Below are 17351 nucleotides of genomic sequence, written 5' to 3' on the forward strand. Positions count from 1 at the left end.
TAGCTCCTCTGCATGAACTGTCCTGGTGGACGCCTGACTCTCACTGCAAGAGAAACACTCTGCTGCCCACAAGCATGTGAGCTTGAATAAATTACTGACCCATCACTGCCTTGGCTTCCCCAACAGAAAAATCAGTACAAACCAATTACAGAGTCAGTTCTGTTTAGCTAATGCTGATAAAGAGCCAAGGGACTGGGCATGGAGCACGCAGTACAAACATCTACCATGCTGCTGTTGCTGAGGTGGTCACTAACATTCCTGTGTGCAAATAAATCTCAAAGGGGAAAAGCCTCTGGGGTGACCAGGAAACACACAAATGCTAGAAATGTCTCATCCATTCATGGATTTCTAAGCTGGAGAGGAGTGGGTGGAGCTGTTCTATTTTCACTTGGGTCTTTAGGTTTTGTGTTCAGGCTTAGCTTTGCACCCTCTGGGACAGAGTCATTTTGTTGTGTGCTTCTGCATTGCAGGCCATGCAAAGTCTGCTGGAAGAAAAAAAATCTGCTGGAAGAAAAAAATCCAGGGAAGGATTGGGAGATTCATCTACCCATCAATTCACCTCCCCATCCTCTCACCTCTTGGCTGATCTGTCCCCTTCCCAACAAACTGATCCAAACCCCCCAAAACTATATTCCCCTCTCCTCTTTGGGTCCCCTCAGCTTGTGAGCTGACAGCAGACTTGCCATAATTTGCTCGTTTTTACAAGTTTAACAGGATCCCACCCTTTTTTCTTTGACAGCCTTTAATGCTTTCCATGAACAGGGTGGGAAACTCAACTCAATAGACATTTCCATAATCAGATGTTTAAATCATGATAGTTGTTGTTACAACACTAATCTGTGTGGCCAAACAAACAGAATGGTGCTGGTGCTTTTTAAAAATGCAGTAGGCCTGTAGCTGATGTGTCATTATCAGTTAATTCTCATAAAAGGTCATTAATGGTGCATACAATGAAGTGCAGGACTGGACAGGCTGGGTCAGAGAAGAAGGGGATCTGCATGACTGATGTGCCATGCTCGGGGTTAGAGCATTACAAAATTATTCTCTTCAATTATTTACATCCCTCCATCGACTGCGTGGTGGGCTTGGGCCTGTGCAAGGAGTTTCTGCTGTCCTTGCAGGGTTTTCCTTTTCCTCAGGAATGGCATTCATTTAAATAAAAATGATCTGGTGAAATCCTGCCATGCTCCCTGTGTCTGGAAAGGATTCAGGGAAGAGAGTGGGTGGTGCTGCTGCAGCCGCTCGAGGCTGGGGAGCCCTGCGGTCCCTGACATGGCAACCTGTGCTGCACATAAATCCTGTGAGCCCATCCTGCTCACGAGGAGATCCCACTGTCAGGTACAAAAACAGGGCTGGGAAGAAGGATAAGGGCTGCCAATTTCATTACAGGTTATATCCTTGTTATCACCATCATCAACAACAACAAAAGTTTAAATGCGTCTCTCTCCCCGCCTCCAAACCTTCAGCGAAAGGAATCCAACCCGATTTTTTTTTATTTTATTTTTATTTTGCTGATGGCAACAGCACCAGGCGTGTGCTATACATCAGCCATGATATATAGCCCTAGGAGCTGGCTGTTGACAACTTATGGCTCTTTTGTCTGGGTTTGCCTACTTGGCTGTTTAATTACGTGAGGTGCTGTTCGTTTCCTACCAGCGGCTGCTGGAATTCATGGATGGAGCTGTGTCTGCATCAGCCATCAAGCTGATGCTCCAAACACATTAGCACGACCACGCTGCAAAATATGGGGCAAGGAGGAGCTGCTGCTGCAGCTCTCTGGTTCATCTGAGTGAGCTCAATCAGCCAGGATGTTCCTTAGAATAAAGGGGTAAATTCTACGTGGTTCTGTGAAAATGTTTCTCTTCGTTCTTTCAATACCTCCTTGCATCTCTTTTCTTTTCTTTTTTTTTTTTCTTCTTAATGCTAATGGAATTTAAATTACTGACCATAGCAATTTAACTTTTGATGAAAATAGCAATTAATAGAGAGGACATTAGAGAGAAGAATCCTGAGACTTTATGAGTATGGATTACTGTAAAGCTACATAATAAAATGATTACAGCGTGCATAAAAGGTCATTACTGCTGTAATAATGCTGTCCCAAAGTACCTTTTTCATTCTGCAGGACTGAAACTTGTTACCAAACCTAAATGAAAAGCAAGAAGTTATGTCTCAAACCTCTTTTACCACAAAATTTAAGAAATAACCCAAAAACCTGATAATGATTTTTATTAATTTTGTTCAGAAATCTATTCTCCCATCACTTTATCTCTAGAAAAAAGAAAATTAAAGCCTGGAAAGTGGCAGAATTTTTAAAGGGAGAAACCTGGACTTTGTGATAGAAATGTCATGGATGTTTTTAATCAGCTCTGTATAAGGGGTCCTTATTAGGATCCATGTCTTCTACTAGCTAAAGTAAGAAAAAAGCTTGAGCTAGAAGATACATTCAATTTCCCCGTTCTCTTTAATCTTCAGATGGTGCTTGTGAAATAACACTATCTGAGTGGACATCTTTTCTGAAGAGCTGAATAAAGTGCTATCCTAAGTCTACCCAAATGAGCGCATTTGTGTTTTTTTGACATTATTTGAACAAAAATAATTTTCTGGTTTGGCTTTGGATCTTTACACACTCTTCTAAAATGAAAGGGAATCAGTTTAAATGAAAATTGAAAGAAAATAGTTCAAAGTCTGCTAACGACACTTGAAAAATGAAAGATCCAGTTTTAATCCTGAAATTTTGGGCTGTCACTTCTCATGTCTGAAACACCTCAAATGCATCATGAATGTCACAATAGTCTTGGTTGCTTTCCAGTGGGGCTCTTTTGCTATTAGATCTTAAAAGAAATTCTGTCTGCTCCACCCAGGACAAACATCTCTCCCCTCTCACTTCCATTTAATACTTGTCTTCCCACCTGTCTCTCTTGTGTCCTTCCTTGTGTCCCTCCAGGTCAAACCTCCCAATGGCTGATGGCCTTTCATCAACCATACTCATGGTGGCACATCTGGCAAGGCCAAAAGTTGTCTCCACTTTGGGACATCCCTATACCCATTTTAGTGGATTTAGAAACACAATTCCTATTAACCTATAACAGGGCTTAGGCCCTCAAATCATTTTACCTTAAAAGAATTTAGGAGAACCTCCACTGAACATTGCAAAACTTGAACAATTTGCCCTTTTGGAAGGGACGGATGGGATTGTTTTATGGAAAAGGAATAAGGTGTAAATCCCAGCAGCCTCATTTACCTTCAGGGCCTTGGTTCAGGCCTTGAAATTCTAAACAAAGAGATGCCCAAGGGCCACCAGAAAAAAATCCCACCTTGTATTCTCACGCATGTGCCTACAGATGCTCATTTCCCATTTTAATCTCTGTCCAGAGGATGAGCAGGCATAAGGCATATAATTTCAATTAATCTGAGATCTGCAAGTATAAGAAGCTATAAAAGAGCTTATTATTATTTATTTCTCCAGGCATTTCATCCATGTACCATTAGAGATACACATCTAAATGTGCCTTCTATGTCAACGATAGCACTCTGTGAAATAGCAAACATTAAAAACCCATAGGAGAGGTTATTCTTTCATATCCGATGGAGGTTTCAGTAAAATGCTTGGGCTGTATTTCACCTGGATGCCAGAGAGCTGTGAACAGGCACACAGCTGTACAGACTTTTATCTTCTCCTGTGCTGGCACTGCTGGGACACCTCCAGGACAGGAGAGACACCGAGGGGCTGGAGCGTGTCCAGGGCAGGGAACGGAGCTGGGAAGGGGCTGGAGCCCCAGGAGAGGCTGAGGGAGCTGGGAAGGGGCTGAGCCTGGAGCAAAGGAGGCTCAGGGGGGCCCTTGTGGCTCTGCACAGCTCCTGCCAGGAGGGGACAGCCGGGGGGGTCGGGCTGTGCTCCAGGGAACAGGGACAGGAGCAGAGGGAACGGCCTCAGGCTGGGCCAGGGCAGACTCAGGGTGGACAGCAGGGAAAATTCCTTCATGGAAAGGGTTGTTCAGCAGTCCCCATCCCTGGAAGGATTTCAAAGCCGTATGGATGTGGCACTTGGGGACATGGGTCAGTGTTGGCTTGGCAGTGCCAGGGGACTGGTTTGAATTGGTAATCCTGGAAAACCTTTTCAATCTAAACTGTTCTGTGATTCTCTGCATAACGTGGGACATAGCTAGGTTTTGAAGATGACCCACAACTCTGTGCATGGGTGCATCCAGCACCTAAAGTGCCATCATCTCACTCTGTGTGGCAGCTCTTCCTTATCCCACTGCTGCAAATAACAATAATCACACACATCACTCAGCAGCTCCCACTGTGCCTTGGGATGCCCAGTGCTGGGGTGGCTGTGGCTGTGGAGCCAGAGCCATGCAGCAATTCCATGGATCACCAACGCCACAGCACTGGGGTCCCCAGGCTGCCAAACCAGTCCCTGCTGGCCTGGGCTCCTGAAGAGCTGAGGCGTGGAGATCACAAAATCACAAAGTCAAGCCATGATTTGGGTTGGAAGGGACATTTAAAGGCTGTCCAGTCCAAGCACCTTGCAAGGTGCAGGAACACCTTCCACTAGATCAGGTGCTCAATCAATATCACTATTATTATATCACTAGCTACATAAATATTATATCAGTATTAATATATTGATATTAATATTGATATATTGTATCAATATTAATATGTCACTAGCTCTGAGCTCTCTCCAGCCTGGTCCTGAATGTCTCTAGAGGAGGGGCAACCAACACCTCCCTGGGAAACCTCTGCCTGTTCCTCTCCATCCTCAGCGTAAAATTTTCTTTCTAATGCCTTGTCTGAATCTTTTTTCATTTAAAACCATCCCTTGTTGTCCTATCACTACATGCCCTTGTCAAAGGTCCCTCTCTGTTCTCCTGGAGCCCCTTGAGGCCCTGGCAGGGGCTCTGAGCGCTCCCTGGAGCCTTCTCTTGTGCAGGTGAACAAGACTTTCTCTCTCAGCCTGCCTCCAGAGTGAGGTGTTCCAAAAGGAAGAGCTGCTGAACCCTGAGCAGAGTGTCCAGAGACCTGGCAGGGCCTTTCCAATGTGGGGCACTGGAGGAGGGCGGGAGCCCCTGGGTGCAGGGAGGTCGGGAAGCTCCTTGGGAAGGAGACACAAACGTGTTGTGGTGAGCATGGATGTCAGCAGCACCCCACACTGTACAAGAGTGATGTTTCATTCCTGGAGACTCCCTCCATTGATATTGCAGTAACTGATGCCACCCTTCATCGTACTGTCCTGCCCCTGCATCCCTCCCTCCTCTTTTTAACGATTAAATGGCTGCATTTGTTGAAGGCACAATAGGAAAAAAAAAAATTAATAGAGGCTTCTACATGTCCTCCTGAGGGGGGCGATGGCACAGAGGCATCTGTGTGCATGTTTAATGGGTTCAATTTCCTTTTCCCTGCCATGGTTTGGTGGCTGACAAGGGAATGCAGCAAGATGGTGGTTACTGCTGCTTTATTGAACGGGACTCCGTGAACACTCACTTGGGCATAACAGGCTTCCCTCTCCTCAGCATCTGTGCACGTGGCCAAGGGCAAGTGCTTCTGTGAGAGGGATCACCCCCTCTTTTCTCCTCCCTCCCCCTCACCCCCGTTCAGAGTAGCCCAACTGACACAATGGATGCTGGCAAACTGGATGTGCTGGGAAAGCAGAGCTCCCGGAATGCCCCTTGCAGCGCCATAAACGTGTGCCGAAGGAAATTAATTGAATGCTGTGTATCGAAGGAAATAACAATAACAATAATCACACACATCCCTAGCAACTAGAGGGGGAAAAGATCTATGTGGTGCTTTCGTCTCTCCTCTGCCAAGGAGTGATTATTCCCTTCCCCAGTTAATCCCAGAGCCATCAGGCAGATATTTTGGAGAGGGGAGGTGTTTTACCAAGGGCAGGTAGGTGCTAAGGTCAGAAGAAGAGGCATGGTCCTTTTGCACATTTCAGAGGGGATGCTGGAGGTCCCAATGTGGTGCTGATTACCAGATTCAGCAGCCCTGATCCACAGTGGTCATGAGGACCAGGATGGAGGACCTGGAACTCAATCATCACACATGGGCAGCACAACAGACAGAGCTGCAGAATCCCAAAATGATTTGGGTTGGAAGGGACCTTTAAAGGTCATCCAGTCCAATCCCCTGCCATGGGCAGGGACAGCTCTCACTCAGCCAGGTAGCTCAGATGCAAGGTTGGAGTGGCTCTGCTGGCATGTGCTGGACTGAGATCTTGTGCTGGTTCTCTGCTTTGGGGTGTTTTTGAGGCCAGCAAGATCATTCTTTATAAGATAACTTCAGATGCCACATGCATGCAGATTTTTTGCCTGTTGGTTGAGCTGCTGCCCTCAAGTTTGCTTTCTCCCACAGAGCAACCCAGCTTATGCTGGGATGTGACAAAACATCCCAGCATAAGAGGGTTTTCCAGAATCTGGGTAGGATTGGCAGCCACACATGCTTCTCCTCTCCTTGCTTTGCAGGATTCCAACTTCCTTCAGGACCCTTGAGCTGAAACATTCCTGCCACACGCAGGAGATGATGAGTGATCCTCCCACTCGTTGGGAGGGAGGCTCGGAGGAAACCTATGACCATAAAGGACTGTGGAACTTGGTTGGAAGAGCTGTGCAGGCTGGGGATGGGATCTGATCTACAGGATGCCCTTCCAGCTGTGGCTCACACCAAGGGGTGGGATGTGTCCAGCCAAAAACGTGCCTTTGAGTTGGATGGACTAAATCCATCTCTCTCCTTGAAACCCTGTCAGCTGCTTTGCCTCTCTGCACCTTCACTCCCCATTTATAAAGAGCTGATGAGAATATGAATCTGCTCTCTCACACCGAGGCTTCATTCATTAATAGTTACAAAAGGTTTTCAGATCCTCAGATGGCCAGTGCGAGAGAAGTAATTATTTATTAACAGCCTCTGTGAAGGTGTGGGCAGCCGTATTACATCTCTCCAGGGTATTTAATTTAGGTGCTGAGCATTTATTGTGAATCTGAGAAAGTAATTGCTGATCTGGGCAGAGGGAGATTAAAGATTCTTTTTAAATTTTTTTTTTTTTTGAACCCGAATGAAATGCCTATAAATGCAGATTATATTTTTTTACAATGGAGGTGAAGATTTGATACCAACAGAGACCAACAGTCCTTGAGACTTTTACTGAGGCTTTGTCCAACACCCTGTTGGAGGGATGGTTGGGGTGATGGAGGCAGCGGCGCCACGCTGCTCTCCCCTTGGGCATCCTCCGGGGCTTGGGGACGAGCTTCTCCTCACGAATTTCCCCTGGGCTGGGGTTCACCTTGCCCTGGCCTCCCTCCTGGGGCTTGGGCCCGTGCCCACAGCCTGCCCGTGTGCCCTGCAGGTGCGCGGGGACGGCGCTCACCTCGCTGCCAGCCGCGGCGCGAGCGCGCGGCCTTTGCCATTAAGCGCCTTCCGTCTCCTTTTCTTTTGTTAAAACCAAATGGAACAATGTAATTAGCTTGTTACAATTAAAGTGACTCGACTGGATAAATTGTAATCACCCAGACTGAAGTTAGGCATCCCTGCAGGTCCCGGCCAGAGCAGCTGAGCTGCCTCATTTGCATAATTAAAATATACAAATGATAATGGATTTTGTACTCAATTTCCAGCGGCTGTAAATTCGAGAAACTATGAAATTAGAATAACTGAGATGGAACCCGCCTTGAGGTAATGAGGATGACAAGTTTTGACAGTAGGGGTGTTTATAACACTAGTTTCTCGCTGCAAAATAAATAAGTACAAAAAAGATTAGACAGTGATATTACTTAATAGTTCCATGGACAGTGGGGAAAGGAGATAGACTGGTGATTACCTCTGCAAATTTACGCTGCCTTTTTGACAAGCTCACTCCTAACCTTAGGGGACACCTTTCTCCTGATTATGAGAAATTGAGAATGAATTAAATGCATAAAAAGGGTTGTCACGGATAGACAAACTAAAGGAAAAGAAATGAAATTAGTCTTGCCATTTTAGCTTGCCGCAGGAGGAGGGGGGAGAGGGAAGGGGAAAAGGCTGGGAGAGGTTTCAGTGCTCCTGCAAGGAGGAAATGAAGAGACTGAGTGGTCCAGAACCAAGGCTGATTTCACAAGAAATGGTAAGTCCTTGGGACCCCAGGTGAAAATAGGAGAAAAAAAAAAAAAAAAATCTTGTTCAAGGGAGCTACAGGTTCAGTCTGGCAATGAATTATGGTTTTCTATGAATGGCGCTTTTTTTTTTAATTTCTCAGCAAATATTTTCTGCCCCCATTTTTAAGTTTCTAGATTCTCCTGAGAACCCCTCAGAGCTGGAAATGTGGGCTGAGCCAGGAATGGGCGGGTTATCTAGCATCTCTGACTTCTTTTTACCCACACATCCAAATAGCAGCAGATTTATGAATATACACACAAAAAATAATCTTGTCCAAAATTATTCTGCAAAACCAAGTGAAAAAAAAATATGGTTTCTGCTCTCCTCAACTTCTCCACTTAATCCAAAATAATTAATTAACAATTGAACATGGTTGATAATGCCTATTTTGCAACTTTTCTCTCTTTCAGTTGAACATTCAGCAGCATAAACAGAACAGAACATATTAAGAAAAGTGTTGAGCAGAAGATATCCCTGGAAGGGTGTGAAAGTGGAAAGCAGAGGGTTGTAGCCAGGACTGATTCTGGTGAGTAGGATTTACCTGCTTCCAGCTTCTGTGAACTGACCCTGGCATATCCTGCTGATTTTGCTTTTTATTTACTCCTTTTTTGTTCTTATAGGAACAGCACTGGTCAGCTCAGATTGAAATTCCAGCCCTATAAATTGATGGATTTTCCAAGGGGTTAAAAATGGCCATTTTTTTGCTCTGGAATGAGGAAATTGATTAGGGATTGGTTGAAGGAAAGCTGGCACAATGTTTTCCTTGGCCTGTGTGGAGCAAGGATGGGACCACGGGTGTGTGGGAGCACTGAGGACCAAACCTGCCTTGCCAATGGGTTTGGAAAGGGCAGTGATAACTCCACCATCCATCTCCCTTCTCCAGGATCCCACGGATCCCATGCTTAAAAGCTTTTAATTCCTGTGCACTGCAATGAAATGCTGATGATATCACTGACAGCCTGGAATAAAGATGGTGGAAGAAGATGGAGGAGGTGAGAGAAATGGGAAAGGAGGAGAAAGAGTGGGAAACCACAAAGGGGAAGGGGAGTAAGCAGGGAAGGCAAGAGGAACCCAAAAAGCAAAGAGTGCAGAGGTGCTGAGAGAGATGGGCTGGGGCCGGGGGGCTGCAGGGATCCAGAGGGTTCCATCCCCACCCACAAGGAGCAGCAGAGCATCTCCTTTCTCACCCTGCCTGGAAATATTTTTGAAACAATGCATGTCTCCCTCTGCTTGCCCACAGCCATGGGTCAAAACAGTGCAGCTCTGAATTTATCTTTTGAATATCACCTGAATTAATCCTGCCATCCTCCAAAGGCTGCTGCTTGTTTCCAGGCCGACTGGGTACAGCTTCCTTTCCTCTCTTCCTTTTCTCCTCAGAGTGTTTCCAGTTCAGGTACAGCCGTCATTTACATTTTATAGTTTGCTTTACAGCATCTTGTTATTGCGTTATCTGTTAAAGAATGTATTTTTAATGTGTTTTATAGCATGCTTTATAAATAAGTTATTAAAGAATGTACCTGCAGCTAGCAATCACTTAATAAATATTAATAAAGCAATTCCAGATGAGGCCATCATTAAGAGTGTTGCAGAACACCCTTGCTAGCTACCTAGAAAGAGTTTCTGTGCTGGTTACCAAAAAGTTAATGAGAGTTAAGAGGCAGAGGTGGGAAGGAACAGGCTGCCCAGAGAAGCTGTGGCTGCCCCATCCCCAGAAGTGTTCCAGGACAGGTTGGACAGGGCTTGGAGCAATATGGGGTAGTGGAAGGTGACTTGGAACAAAATTATATTCTAGGTGCTTTCAAACCAAAACCATTCTGTGATTCCAAGATTCAATGAAGGACACAATTTTGCAATGTCTTTCTGCCTCAGAACTCCACACTGACATGGGTTTTGTTTTGTGGGGGTTTTCTGGTTTTTTGTTAGTCTTGGTTTGTTTGGGGTTTTTTGTTTTTTGTTTTGTTTTGTTTGTTTGTTGTTTTTTTTTTTTGTTTAGTTCGGTTTTGTGGTTTGTTATTTTTTTATTAAATACTAATAGCAGGTATTGATGAAGTACTAATATCAGATATTAAGAAGAGGAAGGTAGAAAAAGAGAGAGGGACTCTGAATGTATAGTTGGGTTTGTGTCCATCACAAGTGAGGAGCACAGAGGTGGCTTTCTCACTTCATTGGCTTTTCCACTTCTGACTAAAATGTTATCTTAGAAACATAAGAAATAGTCAACCATATTTCTTTTTCCATATGACTGAATCTGTATTTTTTGATAGCAAATAGACACAAAGTCCCACGGTAAATATGGTCATTGCCTTCCATTTTGCAAATCTTTTTTCTTTCTAGCTAGAGAAGACTTAACAGTATCCATGGGTGGGTGATCTGATGACAGACAAGGCCTTTTGTGCGGGGAGTAAAGCACCTAAATCCAGGCAATTTACAAGATTATTTACTGTACGATAACGAATTTGAAATTTTTTGGGCTTGCACACAGCCAGGAGGATGGTGGGCAGCTGCTGGATCAGTCACAGCACCACTGGACATTGTGCAGTGGTTGCACAAAACTCAAATCTGTCCTTGGTGTCTGAGACCAGAGCAGACAGGAGGGTGTTCTACTCATGCAGGTGCTGATGGAGGAGACCCAGGGGAGGTTTGAGCTGATATCAGGGAAAATATCTTCAAAAAGGCTTGTCCAGCCCTGGCACAGCTGCTCATGGCAGTGCTGGAGACACATCCCCAGCCCTGGAGGGGTTTAAAAGTTGTGTGGATGTGACTCTTGGGGACACGGGTCAGTGGTGGCCTTGGCTGTCCTGGGGAATGGTTGGCCTTCAAGGTCTTTTCCAGCCTAAATGATTCCATGATTCTGGGGATCCAAAGAACTCTCTTCATAGTTCCCTATCCATGTTGCTGTCCTAGGCTGCCTTCTGGAGCAGCAAACCTCTGCCAATCACCTCTGCCAGACGCTGGTACCTGCCATGTCTTCTTTCCATGTGGTGCCACAGTTAACTATGACCATTGTGTGTATGTTTTTTCCTCCATTAACATCCACCTCCTTCTTAAACCACCTGCAAGGTTCCTCCCACCCACATTTCCTTGCCCTACTCCATGGCCCTTATACAGATCCACGTTTCCAGCAGATCAGAGATGCTCCCAAAGGGGAGAAAGTTCTTCATGAAGGAAGAGGCAGCAAAGCTGTCTTCCTCCTTCCACCTCCCCTTTTTTTGCCAGGAACCTTCCTCCCATAGCCCAGAAAGCAAAGGATGGGTTTGAAACTTCCCTCTTCTGCCTGCAGCTCCCATAATTGCCTTTGACACTGTTTATCATCTGTGATAATACAGCTGTGCCCTGCTACCTCCAGCTGCCCTAATTCGTGTTATCAGTCTGGCACCAGGGAGAGGGAGGTGAGAGGTACAGAGGAGAGGTGAGGCCATTACAGAGCTGACAGGGCAGTGAGAATGGAGGGTGGTGATGGACTAGCCATCACTTGACCTGAATGCAAACATACATCCTATTGGATTGACCTTTCCCTGAGAGTAATGGATCTCCTTGTGCATCATTTTTGCTACATTGCTGGCCATTCCAAGGAGATGGTTTCTGGTAATTAAGATAGATCCCTCGTATAATCCACCCACAGCGACAATCAATAGGCGCCTCCAGAGGGATATTTCCAGATTATTGCTATGTCAGCGCAACCTGTGGGAGCTCTGTGGATCTCTCAGTGAGAAGCAGGGCCAGAAAAGAAACTCAGGGGTGGTTTGCGGGGAGGAAAGCGTTTGCAGGAGCCGTGTAGGGTGTGTGCAGGTAGGTATGGGTCACTGTGCCCTCTCTGTTTGGGATGACAAACATATGAGAGTTATAAACCCCAATACACCCACCAGTGCAGAAACCCTTGCATGGCCATAATCCTGTTAGGACAAAAGAGCAGATTCAGAATGGAATGACTGCAGAAGGGTGCTGAGGTGGCCACTGGTGGCATCCTGGCCTGTATCTGCCACAGTGAGGCCAGCAGGACCAGGGAAGTGATTGTCCCTCTCTGCTGGCTGAGGCTGCACCGGAGCCCTGGTCTCAGTTTTGGACCTCTCAAAATAAGAAAGGTATTGAGGGGCTGGTCTGTGTTCAGGGAAGGGAATAGGACTGGGGAAGGGTCTGGAGAATAAATCATCAAAGAGTGGCTGAGAGAACTTTCTGGCTTTGCACAACTCCCAGCCAGGGGGTCGGGCTCTGCTCCCAGGGAACAGGAGGGGAGGGAACGGCCTCAGGCTGTGCCAGAGGAGGCTCAGGTTGGACATCAGGAGGAATTCCTTCATGGAAAGTGTGGTTAAACATTGGAATGGGCTGCCCATGGAAGTCTTGGAGGCCCCATCTTTGGAGGTGTCCAAGGAATGCCTGGATGTGGCACTCGCTGCTCTGGCCTGGGTGACAAGGTGGGGATCATAGGTTGGATTCAGCCTTGGAGGTCTTTTTCAACCTTAAACTTCCTCTGATTGCATAAATCAAACTTGTTCTCTCACTCTTCTCACTGGAGAAGGTACTTTCTTGCTCATGCTTCCTCCTTTTCTGTGTGCTGTTTTGAGTACCCATGAGGCAGGGAACAAAGCCCCCAGAACTATTCACAGGTACCAGGCCACAGGTACCAGGTGCAGGCACTTGCAAAGGTGGAACTGCGAAGAAAAAATCTTTGTTTCCACTCGCAAATTGAGCATTTTTGATGGAGGTGTCCTCCCAGGAGAGCACATCAGATGAAGATACAAGTGCCTCTTGCTTGCTCATCTTGATTCAGCCACTTCTCTAGTTGTTAGTCAAAGATAATACCACAGTGTCTTCAGATTCCAAATATGGATCTGGGAATGAAATCCGTGTGTTTTTCACCTGTAGAAAGCAAGAAGCTACCCAATTTGTGCTGCCTCCATACAATTTGTGCTGCCCCCTTTAGTGGTACAAAATCTCAGTGGAACAAGGAAATTCAAAATGTTGACTGTGGTTCAATTCCTGGTACTTGATCCAGCTAAGTGAGGACACTCCCTTGGATTTTATATCAACCATAATTTAATATTTATATATATTATAATTTCAGAAAGACCTGGGAGCTATGGAGTCTCTGCATTGCATCCTTGAATCATCCATCAGTTCCTGATCTTCTTATGAATGTCTCTTTGCCTCTTTTTAGCTCCTTTTGAGCAGGTCTGACTCTATATACATACCCATGAGCCAAGAATAGAAATAATAATTCTAAAGAAACATTCTGAGATACCAAAATACCAGCAATGTAATATATAGCAGAATTTACGGAGTCTCACACTGCGCATCACTTGCTGAAAAAAATGACAGTAAAATACATGTTTTTGAGTACTTGGATCTTCCCCAGTAATTTTCTGGGGGTTCAGTAGCCTATCTAGTTGGTGAGACACATCAGCAGCATTGGTGTTTTGGAAACTCCAGAGTGAGGGTTGGCTTTGCAGCTCTTGGATTGTGTGGCAAAACCCCTGCTGATGACAAGAGGGCCTGAAATTTGTTCCCTTAGCCATGTTGATCTGAGAAATGCAGCCAAAACACGAGTTGGGATATGTGCTTTAAAAATGTCAAGGGGAAATTATTTCAAGCTCTGAATATATATGAAGTTAATAACTTGCCTCTTCCATTTCCCTTTTTAGCTGTTATTCTGGATTGCTGACCTGATTTTCCAGAAAGGGATATTTGGTGGGTCAGTGGTAGGGAGGGATGCAAATGATTCCCTAAAAGGTTCAGACACCATTTTTTGCCACCAGAGCCTGGTCCTCTTGCATAATCCTCTGAGGGCTTCTGGGCTGAGAGGAAACCTCCAGAGTGTGACTTTTTTTTTCTTACTGAGCATTTCACATTTACCTAATGAACTTTTTTCATTGGAGTCATCTTCTAATTTGTCTTTGTTCTGGAAAAAACATATTCAGGTGTTGTGGTAAAAGGGAAATATAGGAAACCCCTCTTTCAAGGGAAAATCTTTTATGGAGGTCCCCAACCTTTGGATTACATCCCAAACATTGAGACATAGAGATACTCTCTCATCCCCAGATTTTGTTGTTAATGTTTCCATGAATTTATGAAACATTTCTGCTCTTTGTCCCTCCTAATCTTTTAAATCAGCTTTACATACCTTCCATGCCCAGTTTGATCTCCATGGCTTTTCATGTTGTGGGTTTTTTCACTGTCTTTTTTTTTCATTATAGCTTTCCATTTCATGTTAGCACATAAAGAAAAAGGCATTTTATTGGAATAGCTATGTCACAGGAAAGATTATTTTTTCTCCCTGTGGATGAAACCAGATCCTGTTTTTCATATGGCTCATGTTATAACAATCTCACTCTGGCTGTATGGCCAAAACCTATTTGTAGTATTTTGAGAGGAAATTCTTATTATTTAAATGCAGTTTCACCCGTGATACATTTTAGAGCTATAAAAGAACATTAACTGGTTTTTATTTTATATGTTTCATAATACTAAGGGTTTATATGAATTGATAAAGCTCTTAAAAAGTCGATTATATTTGTACCTCTCCACACTACTGTGTGCAAAACTTGTAAACAGTAATAAAAAGAGATCTGTCCAACACTCAACCAATGTAATACCCTTTAAAAAAAAAAGGTATGGGTGCTTTTGTGGTTTGACTTAAGAAAAAGAATCTGATGGGTGATTTCTCTTAGGCCAAAATAGCACTGTCTCTTTGGGGATAGAGAGGCAAACATTACCCTAGCAGAGGGCATGGCATTAAATGTAGAGAATCTTGATTTCCATTTGGGTGAAGATATGCAGTACCAAAACACAGCTACTTTGGAGGAAGCAGGTGATTGAAGTTTTTATGGAGTAACTCAAGAGTTTTTAAGACTTCTAAATTTCTGAATTATTTCCTCCTCCTTGATAATTCCCTAAGAATCATAGAACGGTTTAGGTTGGAAGGGATCTTAAAATCCCATCTCATTCCAACGCCCTGCCATGGGCAGGAACACCTTGCACTATCCCAGGCTGGTCGAAGCCACATCCAGCCTGGCCCTGGACATTCCTAGTAATGGTTCAGCCACAGCTGCTCTGGGCACGCTGTGCAGGGCCTCCCCACCCTCACATGGAACAATTCCTTCCCAATATTTCACCCAACCCTGCCTTCTGGCAGTGGGAAGCCATTTTCCTTTATCCTGTAATTCCAGGCCCTTGTCAATGTCCCCCCTATTTTTCTTGTCAGCTCCTTCAGGTCACAGTTAGGTCATCTTGGACCTTCCTTTCTTCAGGCTGGAAATCCCAATTCTCTCAGCCTTTCCTGCACAAACAGGAGTGCTCCATCTCTCTGGTCATTTTTATGTCCCTGTGAGAAACTGCTTCCAACTCACCTGGCTGCAGGATTAGTAGCTTCCCACTAATTCCTGGTTCATTGTTACAAACTCATTGGTCTGCCATCACAGGGTACCAGACCATCACACCCACCATTAGGACGGGCTTTGGAACAAATCCCCCAAATATTCCGAGTCATTTAATCTGATCTTGAAAATAATTCCTGGTAAACAGAAGACCATGAATGTCTTCAGATCTTGAGAAAAAATCCTTTAGTATGTGTGTGCACGTGTGATTGTGGATTAATATCTTTCTGAGCTCCAGTGAAAGGGGCCATTATAAAAATGAGGTTGGCTAAGATGATTAAACATTATTTACAGAAAGGACATGGGTCTGATTAAATCACAGGGAGGGGGGTCTGTTTTATGGTGACAGAAAAAAATCATCCAACAGAGGTGCTTTCTTCATTTCAGTAATTAGAGACTAAAGCAACTTGGACAGTCTGTCAGCTTTAATATGGTGGCATTAACTAGTAGATCATGTAAATAACAGCTGTGTGATTAGATCAAAAATTAAAGGCCCATAATTTTTCCTGTTACCTTGCAATTTACTGTTGAGGTCTGTTGAAATGGTATCACCAAGCACACACCTCCAAGAATAATTATCTATAGAGCTGCATTTTTTAAAACTCCTTTAATAGTTTCCCCTCTAGAACCCAGTTAAGTGACCAAATTTTGGGTGAGTCTGGCTAGACAGCTCCACAAAGAGATCTTATGGTAGCAGGCCTCAAAACCTGAGGTTCCTATTAGCTGCTCTTTTCAAAATCAGACCCTAAAAATTTCTGCTATAAATTTTTTTTTAACCTAGTCTTGGGTCCAAGTTTGTTTTATTAGTATGGGAAAGAGAGAAAGAGATTTCAGTGCTTTTCCAATAAACTCCTTGGCATGACAGAGGTATAAATGCAGCCATCCCATCCTCATGTATCCTGCCCAAGGTTTGGGTTACGCTGGAATCATACTGAAATGAGTGAGACTGGAAATCCTTGTCAGGCACCTTACTGAGGGTAAGTATTAGCAAATTATGGGAACTACATAGGCAGGAGGAACCTTTGAATTACCAAGTGTTCATAGACCAGTAGAATGGTTTAAGTTGGAAAGTAGCCTTTAGATGTCATTTATTAAACATCTTCTTTTCCCGGGATAACATTTTCATGGAGGACACTTGACTATTTCTGGATGCCTCAGAAATTCTGGATGCCTCAGAGCTAAACCATTGCTGGGGTATGGAGTCAAACAAGAAATCTGTTTCATCCTTGCACAGATTCTAAAAGCAGGTTGAAAAATTTGGTCTCAAATAGGACCCATTTCTCCTGCCCAGCCAGAGGGGCTGTGGCTGCTAGTGGGCAAGGAGCCCTCTGCATCTCCAGATGTACAGTCAGAGTATTGCCTGGTCAAGTTAATTTTAAATTTTTTGAAAATTAACTTGATTCTGCCCATTGAATCTGCCCACTGAGTCTGTCCCGCTGTGTTCTGTGATTGTGCCACCCTTCTCAGTCTTCTGCTCTGGACAGCCACAGCTTTTGTGTTTGTGCATGAAGCCAGCACCAGCATCACCAGCCCAAGACTGATGCCTTTCCAGAGGTGTGATCCAGACAGAAACCACCTTCCTGCAGTTAACACAACCTGAGGTATGCAAGATACAGCTGCCTGAACTTCCAGGCAAAAAACAACCAAGTGGCTGGGTCTCTTTCTCTGGGAGGTCTGTTGTGATGATGCCTCTGGCTCTTTCCAAAGGGACAAAAAGCTTTTCCAGTGGTTTTATATTTACAGTTGCCACACTAAAACTGTTGCCTGTTCGCACTTCATTTTAGGCATGTTCTTAACGTCTGTTTAATCAATACCTGAAGCGTTGCATTTGTCTGCATTGTGCTT

This window comes from Melospiza georgiana, chromosome Z, assembly GCF_028018845.1.
Source record: "Melospiza georgiana isolate bMelGeo1 chromosome Z, bMelGeo1.pri, whole genome shotgun sequence".
NCBI classification, from domain to species: Eukaryota; Metazoa; Chordata; class Aves; order Passeriformes; family Passerellidae; genus Melospiza; species Melospiza georgiana.